The sequence below is a fragment of the Rhinatrema bivittatum genome, chromosome 3 (genome assembly GCF_901001135.1).
Source record: "Rhinatrema bivittatum chromosome 3, aRhiBiv1.1, whole genome shotgun sequence".
NCBI classification, from domain to species: domain Eukaryota; kingdom Metazoa; phylum Chordata; class Amphibia; order Gymnophiona; family Rhinatrematidae; genus Rhinatrema; species Rhinatrema bivittatum.
Genome location: NC_042617.1, coordinates 451744110 through 451753447, shown reverse-complemented (window position 1 = coordinate 451753447; position 9338 = coordinate 451744110). Strand labels below are relative to the sequence as shown.

At 43.6% G+C, this 9338-nt stretch overlaps 1 protein-coding gene across 1 annotated transcript in view; it reads right to left on the bottom strand.

Annotated features, from left to right (window-relative positions):
- C3H2orf50 (chromosome 3 C2orf50 homolog) overlaps positions 1 to 9338 on the bottom strand; it is a 101041-nt gene that overhangs the window by 66337 nt on the left and 25366 nt on the right. The gene's annotated exons all lie outside the window — the stretch shown is intronic.

The window sequence follows — 9338 nt, the reverse complement described above, 5'->3', positions numbered from 1 at the left end:
TCTACCTAACCCCCCCCCCCGGCCCTATCTAAACCCCCCCCTTACCTTTGTCCGTAGATTTACGCCTGCGAGAAGCAGTCGTAAATCTACGCGCGCCCCGTGCTCCGACCCGGGGGGCTGGTCCGAAGGCCTGGACCATGCCCCCGGGCCGGCACCACGCCCACGCTCCCGCCCCCGAAACACCACGCCCTCTCCCGAAACACCGCGTCATCGGGTCCCGCCCCTGACACGCCCCCTTCCAAAAACCCCGGGACCTACGCGCGTCTCGGGGCTCTGTGCGCGCCGGCGGCCTATGGAAAATAGGCGCGCCGGCGCGCAAGGCCCTGCTCGCATAAATCCGGGCAGATTTACGCGAGCAGGGCTTTTAAAATCCGCCCGTTTATGGACATGAGAACTAAAAACAGGATCACCTCTTTCAGTTCTGATTGTGGGGAGAAAAACTACTTTTTTCAGGAGATTGCAAACTAAATATTTCTTTTGAGATTTGTTTTATGAGGACTTCCACAATTTATTGTTCCTACTGTGTACTGTACATTTGGCAATACTTATATTTTAATTGGTAAAATGGAGGAATTTTAAAAATATAAATAAATTATGGATGCTAAGATCATCCTGACAATGTCATTTACTATTTCAATCCCTTATCATCGGATTTTTTTTTTAATTATTTAAAGAGACTGGAAATACATTTTATGGACATGACAACTAAAAACAGGATCACCTCTTTCAGTTCTGATTGTGGGGGAAAAAACTACTTTTTTCAGGAGATTGCAAACTAAATATTTTTTGAGATTTGTTTTATGAGGAATTCCACAATTTATTGTTCCTTCTGTGTACTGTACATTTGGCAGTACATGAAAATGAAGAATTTGACTGTTTTCATACTACCTGTTTGATGAATGTAAATATTCTGAACTGTTTTGTATTGTGATAGAGATAAGATTGTATATAATAAATATCTGAAATGTTGATGCTATCTGTTCAATTGTATTTTCCTGACTATTCTTTCTGGCTGTCAATAGCTTACTGAACTCAAGTCCTTTTAATGGCAGTATGTAGTATGGTAAAAGTGTTTTTATCTGATAATTTTCTTTCCTCGTGTCCTGCTAGACCAATCCATTACCCTTTGGATTTCCTCATTCCTCAGCTGCCAGTCACAGAGATCACACACCCCTTATGCAATCAGTCTTTTGCATAAAAGGGGGAGTAGTCAGTGGCCCTGGTCAGCAGCCTCAGTCAGAGCAATCAGACAAGAAATCTCAAGTATGCCCTTTCTTTCAGTTCTTATTACATTTTTTATGATCGCTTGAGATCATCCCCTCCTCAGGGGAGGGCAAAGAGTGAGCATGGAGAGAGAAAGAGAGAGAAAGAGATTTGAGGGCTAGGCCCTTGTCCAAGCCTTTCTGTAGAAGGTCCAAGATTTGCAATACATCCATTTTCCATGATCAGATTCCATTCTCTTGACAGTCCACCTCAAACAACCTCCAGATTCTGACATAGGCTAAGGAGATTAAGTTTTTACATGCTTTCAGCATTGTGGCTAGTATGGATATTTCTTGCGAGTATCCTGTTTTGAAGTCGTACCTTCTCAAGAGCCAGACCATATCCCAAAGATGGAGAAGGTTCTCCTGTCTGTACCAGGCCCTGTCCTGGCTACCCCTGTTCTCAGGGTTGCCACACACTGTCTTATCAGGCCTTCTTCTTGGTCAGACCAGTGTTGCCGCCATCATTTTTATAGGTGGCCTTATCTTCTTTATCCTTCCTTACGTATCAGTCACCAAGATGAGAATATTAACCGAAGACTGACCTTGTGTATCAGATGGAAGCAGGTCACTGTATCCTTGGATTCCACATTGCAATGACTGACTTCTAGGTCTGGCCTGCACCTCCTGACAAGATCCTTACAAATATCTTCTCTTCCTACCAGATGTCATACTGCTAACTGGGACCCAGACTGGGTTAACACATGTCTATTCTTGGGCCACGCATAGTCTTTAATCTTGGCCAGAGAATCCTCTGTAGTATTCTGATGACCCTCGATTGTGCTTTGTTCAATAGTTCTAGTGCTGCCTCTTTTAGCCCAGCTTAGATGGGCCAGTATGGCCAGAGATCAGAGTGTCCCTTGGGTGGTCATTACTCTGCTTTCCCTATGGGGTGATGCTCTGATACCAGGTAACCTCTTTTTCTCCCCATCCTGACTACTTAACAGTGTATATTAGGGTGCTTTGAAAAGGTTTTTTCTATGAAACCAAACTAATTGAGTAGAAAAATCATTACTGCACTGTGAAACTGCTCTAAATAGAGTTGTAAAACTATTCAAGATTGTTGGCATGCCAGAATAAGTTGAAATGCTAGAATGTAGGCCAAAAGCTAAAAAGTATGTTGAGTTCAATATGACATATCGTTCCTGCCTTTAATTTTATTTATTTAGCATTTTTTTATATATACTGAGGTATAGCAGAGTTGCCTTCACTCCGGTTTACATTTATAACAACCTGTTACATTAAAAAATTTAAAATGTAATTTTAACAATAAACTGAGAACTGGCATATAATGTAGTATAAACAAAACAAGATATACAAAAGGATAGGTACATTGAAATATCTGAGTTCAAATCATAAAAGGAGACATCTGTAGCTTGAAAGCAGGAGAGATTGTCATAGGGGGAGATTGAATGTTAGAAGGCTATGGGATTATATTTTAAGATCATTGTGCGTGCTGTCATTAATAGTTTGGCTGAGTAGCCAGGCTTTTAGGTCTTTTTAAAAAGATTTTATGTTTTCTTGAACGGTTAGGTAATGAGGTAACAAATTCCATAACTTTGGGCCAATGATGGAAATGGCTCTGTTTCTGGTGGAAGACAGTTTGGCATGTGGAAGTGATGGAATCACTAGTTGAAGTTTACTAGTTGTTCTTGTGCGTAGAGAACAATGGATATGTATGATGTCATCAAGGGCAGTGTAGTCTGCTTTATAAATTGCTTTATGAAGTATTGAGAGAACTTTGAATTCTATTCTTTTCTCTATTGGGAGCCACTGTAATTGGTTGAGAACAGGTGTAATGTGTTCAGATTTTCTTTTACCAGTCATGAGATAAAATTATAATTCCAACCAATTAGGAAAATGTTATGCAAACAAACTAGCTTATTGGTGTGTAAATTGGATGTGGCTATCTATTTAATTTGGTGTGTATTTAATCTGGCAGTGCTCTCTGAGACTACTAGCAAGTCAATTCAAAACAATCTCACACTCTCCTGAAATATTACATATTTTATCTAAAATAAAGTTCTTTCTTAAGATGCCAGTGTTTAAGCATTTATTTATAGAACCATAACAAGGGTCCTCAGTCTGAAATGAGGCACCCTGAAGTCCCTGCTCATTCCTCTTAAATCTAGTATGGGCACATCATCTTTGCCCTTCCTTGGCCCCACAAAGTAAAGTGAACACACACTCTATCCCTTTCCTGGTGGCAGGATTGGAATTATTGCTTTAAGTCCTGTATCCTTTGCAGGGATGCTTCTACTACAAACACTCTGAACTGCCAAACATGGGGGAAAATAAAAAATAAATCTGGAGCTGGAGTGGCATCATTGTGCAAGTACACCTTTAAAGTTATATTTGGAAAACATTGGCTCACTAAAATATGGGCCACTTCCAAGGAAAGTAGAGTTAAATTGCTGCCTTGACTTACTAGCGGAGGGGCTTAGAATATTTTATTGGGCAGAGTAGCTACCATCCACAGCTTCAGGTGGGTTGGTCCTCAGCCTCTTGGCCCTACAAAAGGACTAGAATCTCCCTCTAGATACCTGTGACGTTACCGACCCAGCCTCCTTGCCCTTATGCTGGTACTTTTTTATTTTATTTTTATTTATTTATCGAGTTTTATATACCGTCGTTCGGTTTCGCCATCACAATGATTTACTGTTTTGATGTTTAACAGGATGTTTAAAAATTCACGTGCTTGTTAAAATATTTATTGTAGGCGTTATAAGATAGTTCGGTTGTTGAACTGTACAGGTTAAATTATGTGCTTTGGATTGGTTCTACATGTTTATATGAGTCGGTAGGGAGGAAGTTATAACAGAGTCATTGGCTGTTGGTAGGCTTTGGTGAACATCCTAGTTCTTTTTTGAAGGTTTTCTAAGTCCTCACATGTTCAAATGACCTCTTTCCTCTGCCTGCCTTTGTGGCTTGGTTTTGCCTAAGTCCTTTACTAGATTCTCTAACTTCACCAACAAGGAGCCCCCTCTCCGCTCCCAAACGGGAGCTTACACAGACATGCCTTAGATGCTGAGTCCGTTGCCCAATTATGGAGCCACATTAGTCTTCTAATTGCCATCTCAAAGGCAATCGACCTTCAGGATAACTTGACCAGGTCATACAATATATGTGCCAAAAAGGCTACCGCCAATTCTCTGGTATTGTTGAACACAGCTTAGGGTAGCTTGAGCTAATAACTCCAGAAAATAGAGTCCTGAATTGTCATGTCCACTGTGGCGAAGGCCTGCTTTAGAACCGCCTCTGTCTTCCTTCCTGGGGTCCCTCAAGGCCCCCAGGAAGGAAGGGCACCTTCCTCTATGGGATGGTGGTTTTGCAAGCCATAGCTGACATGAGCATGTCCACTCTTGGGACGCGCAGCAGCTAATTCTTCTCATCCTCAGGGAGAGGATATAATCACTCCATTATCCTGCCGCCTTTGAGCCGCCCTGAGAGAAGTTCCATTCTGACAGTACCATCCATCTTGGGACCTCATTTAATGAAATAGTTCTTGTGGGCTTACTAATGACCTGTAAGATATAGGTTGCCCTCCGACATGTCCTCTGTTTTAGTGTTTGGAGTTTTCAAGGCTGTCTGAATGCTGGTGATGAAGTCTGCAAGTTCTTCCTCAAAGAGCACTGTCCTTCCTGAGAACTCCTGGGTACACGCGGCGCAGATCTGACTGCCAGCCATCCTTCTCCTGGAGTCTGGCGCGGTGGTCATACCAGGCAAATCCCTCCACTTCCACGTCTCCTGTGAGCAGTTAGGGGCTCCAGTTCTGTTCCCCAAAGATCCATGGTCTAGGGATTTTGCACTTGCCATAAAGCCCATCTTCTACATAGCACAGAAAGCCTGGTATATTAAGAGGACAAAATCAGGGGAAAACCCTCTAGGGTGAACTCCTGCCGTATCCCTAAGCTGATTCTAGAACAAAGCCCTGCTATGAGTCTATCATACTGTTCCTTTGGGCTGCTTCAGTTTCCCCTTCCACAAGAGGAGCTACCGAGTCTACTTGTCCTGGAATGAGACCTTTTTTTCCCTAGGGTAAGGGAAGCAGCATCCATCCATAGCTGATGTTTCACCCCTCCTGAAGCTCTTCCCCTACATGAGAAGAGATACAGTTATGCCCTTCCCAGGTATCCACATCCGGTTTGCCATCACAAGATGGGCAGAAGGAGCCTACCTTACTGGGCACCTTCCAAGTGCCAAGGAGCTGCACCTGCAGCCACAGAGTATGTTTTCAGCTGTTAGCGTCTCACTGTATCCAGCACAAATTGTACTTATATAGAGAATCCCCACAAATCCCAGCTCCAAATCCTCTGCCCAGATAGCTTTAGCATTTCTAAATAATTGTAGCAAGGTTTTCACTGTGCCGTTCAAGCACACTGCCAATAGTTAGCTATTCTAGCAACTGCATTTTTTTTTTTTGCACAATGCGGTGCTACCGCTGGTGTACAGGCCTGCCTTAACCCCTGCTGCGGCTCGGTGCGGCCTACACTCTCTTCCTTTTCATGTGCTTCACCCTCTGGCTTACTCACCACCTACCTAATACTGCTGCTCAATGCTGCTGTGCTTTAGACCACTGAAGTCCTCACTCATATGGTGTAGAAAAACTCTTGCTTTTACTTAGTTGTATTCATCTCAGTCTGAGCAAAGCAGAACACTCAACAACCAAAAAACGGGGGCAGGGAGTCAGAGACAGCGAGCGTGAGAGAGCTCAAGCCCCAGAACAAAACTCTTTTTGATAAAGGCAAGTCCCTCAGGATCACCACTTACTAGGGAAGGAAGTCAACCTAGGAGGGATCCTCAGACCCTCGCAAACAAGGATCCAAGCCCTAGGTACCTACAGCCAGAAAGAAATCTCTGGGAGACAGCTGCACTGGGAAAATCAACCCTGAGAGGTTGTTATCCCAGAAGCTAGTAAACTCCACCAGCCAGGGTGCAACTGATGAATCTGGGAGTAAACAATGAGTTATTCTACCCATGTTTGCAGCTACCTCTGCCTACTTTCCCTTTTATGCAAAAGAGTAACATCATAAGTGGGGTGTGACCTCTGTCTCTGAAAGCTAAGGAATGGGGAAAACCCAAGCAGGTCTAGCAGGAAGAAAAGGGACTGCTGCTCAGCCACCAGGCTGACCCTGCAGGTACACTTTCAATATTAGTGCTCGGATAGAAACTTGGATTCTAACCTTCAAAAAAACGTACATGAGCAGGCACGATTTTGAAAATCTAGAATCAAAAGTAAATATCTCTTTTTCTTCTCCCCTGCTTCAACAGCAGGGGAGAAGAAAAACAACCAATAAGGACTGTATAACATAGTCTGGGTAAAACAAATAAGCATGGGTGTAGCTTGCTTATTGCGGCGGTTACTACCCCTACTACCCCTAACTAATCAAGCTAGATATTTCAATGGTGGGGGTGGAAGGTAAATAGAACCAAGAGCTAAGAGAAACAGATAAGTATGAGAGAAAAAATGTGTGAAGCTTGCTGGGCAGACTGGATGGGCCGTTTGGTCTTCTTCTGCCGTCATTTCTATGTTTCTATGTTTCTATAGTACATAATGATTTCTCCTTTTTCAATGCAAAAATAAAAGAAAAAGAGGTTATTTGACTTTTCTTCACCTGCCAACCAATGGCAGTGCAAATGAGGTGCCACTTTCAGCCCATAAAAGGCTGACAGTTTCTCCAAAGCACGGGTGGGAGAAATCTTTTGGACCCAATGGCTGCACTGAGGGCCCAGTTCAGGTGTGTGGGGGAGGGGATGGAGCCAATGAAGGTCCCTCCTGAGTTTCATTCCAGTTTGAGGAGTTACAACTGCCCGAGAGTCAAGTGGCGACACCACTTCCAGATGTGGATGTCCCTTTCGGGCAGCAGGGACATGCTGTTGCCACTGTGTTTCGGGCGCAGTCTTGCTGTTGCAAGCCAGATCAAAGCCTCCCATGAACTGGATATGACCTGCTGGCTGTAGATTGCCCTCTTTAACATGCAGATTTTGTGCTTTTAGCTGTAAAGAATGTGAGTATAAAGTACACACATTCCCCCTGCTTGTAGATCCACAGTTAATTTTAAAATTGTCCCCAGTCTTAACATACCTGAAAAGAGTGATTAAAAATTCAAAGTGAGCATAAAGTCAGATGCGAATGGAGACTGCTCTGAAGGGCTGGGGGGAGCTGAGATTTTGTGCCAGGGATTTAAAAAATAATTCAAATGCATATTGGAGTTAATATTTCAGGTTTCAGACTTACGAGAAACCACCTATGTCTACAATCAGAATAAACCTACCCTTCATATCAACATCCTCACAATTCCTCTCTGCTCCTCCTCCTGCATCAGGTCATGTGATGCACTCCAGTCCACCATCTGTCTTTCAAACACACACACACAAAACCTCCCCTAAATACAAAGGAGGCAGGAGAAATGGTAGGGATGAGGGCGAGACCAGAATCCAGGACACTGGGCATAAACCAAGCCTTTCAATAGCAACTATCGCACATAGGGCCTCTGACCTGCTAAGCCTCACCCACAATTCTGAAACAGTGTCGGCCCTGCAAGGTAATAATTGACTAGGGCACAGACAGAGATTTGTTTCTGGCATTAGGAACTTGCAGAGGCTTTGCATATTTTTAACCAACAATTCAGAGAAAAGAATCCTCAGAAAGTCCGACTCTTCTGTGGAAAAAGAAAACAGCAGGAGCAAAAGATCACGAGCAAAGACAGTATCTTTAGGTAATAACAGAATGCTTCTTGTCTTTGATTGTTTTCAGTGGAATATGGCAGCTTTCCAAGCAGCTCCACCAGCCTGCAGTTGTCGTCTTTGACTCCTTGTGTTGTACTGCTAATATGGTTGCTGCCATCACTTTGGACATTTATAAATCGGGGATCTGTGTCCAGCCACCTCGGAGTGCGGGGAGGAATGCTAGTACAAGGGTCTGCCCATTCAGCCTGTGCTTAAGCGGTGTCTGGCAGTCAGTTGTTTATTAGATTCTTATTTAAATGTTCTGCTCAGTTACAGCAGCTGAGCAATAACAGTTACTGTGTTCAGGGCTTGGGGGTAGAATCAATCAGGGGCGATGAAATGCATTGTAAGGATTCCAAACCAGCGGAGCTTTGTGAGCGTGAAATGAACTGCGTGGATTCCTTGGATCCTCAGTGGTGCCAGACGGAGGGAGAACCAAGATAAGCAGAGTGAAATCTCCAGCTTCATAAGAAGCATTCAGTTTTCACTGGTTCACTTGGTAAATCGGGTTTTGTGGAAAGGGGAGGCTAGAGCTTAGAAACCAACAAAATTGCCTTTCACCAGCAAATTTCCTGGAAAGTTATTTCATCTAATTAATAAGTAAATAAATAAAGATCAGAAGGAAAAATACTACATGTCCAGAGGGCGGTGGCAATTTGTATCAATACATGCATAAGTCACACCAGTTTTCAAAGCAATCTTACACGCGTAAGGTCACTTTAAAAATTCTCTCACCAAAACTACCGGGATACAATTACACTTGCTGACATGGTTATAGGAAAAAACACTTAGGCAACCAAAAGAAAATGAAGAAATGAAAGCCAGGCTTATGCATGTATTTTCTAGCACTTTACAACTTTGATCCTGTCGAAAATGTTCACACCTTTATCTTATTAAAATATTTTTCAGTAGGGTAGACTCTAGGCTCATGCTTCAGCTTCACCTTCCTGTACCCCCCCCCCCCAACCCACCATAGGTATCACTACAGAATGGTAAAGGATGGTGTTACCCCAATTTCAGACATCAGATTAGGCGAGGGTTTGTTTTATCCCTCCCAGTCTGATGTGGTGCAACAAAGCAGTCACTCATAGTTTTGAAGAGAAAGGACCCGGCAGCATTCAGCGGACCCCAACTTGCTGGCAGCTGAAGAAGAAGAGAGGCTCCACGAATGCTAGAGGACCCTATCCTGCTGGTGGGTGAAGAAGGAAGAGAGGCCCCGCAGCTGCCAGATGATCCCATTCTGCTGGCAGCTGAAGAAAGAAGAGAGGCTCCACTGGAGACTGAAGAAGAACCCCAGTGGGCAATGACACCTCCCCTCCTGCTGAAGAATACGCCTGTGAGTGTGTG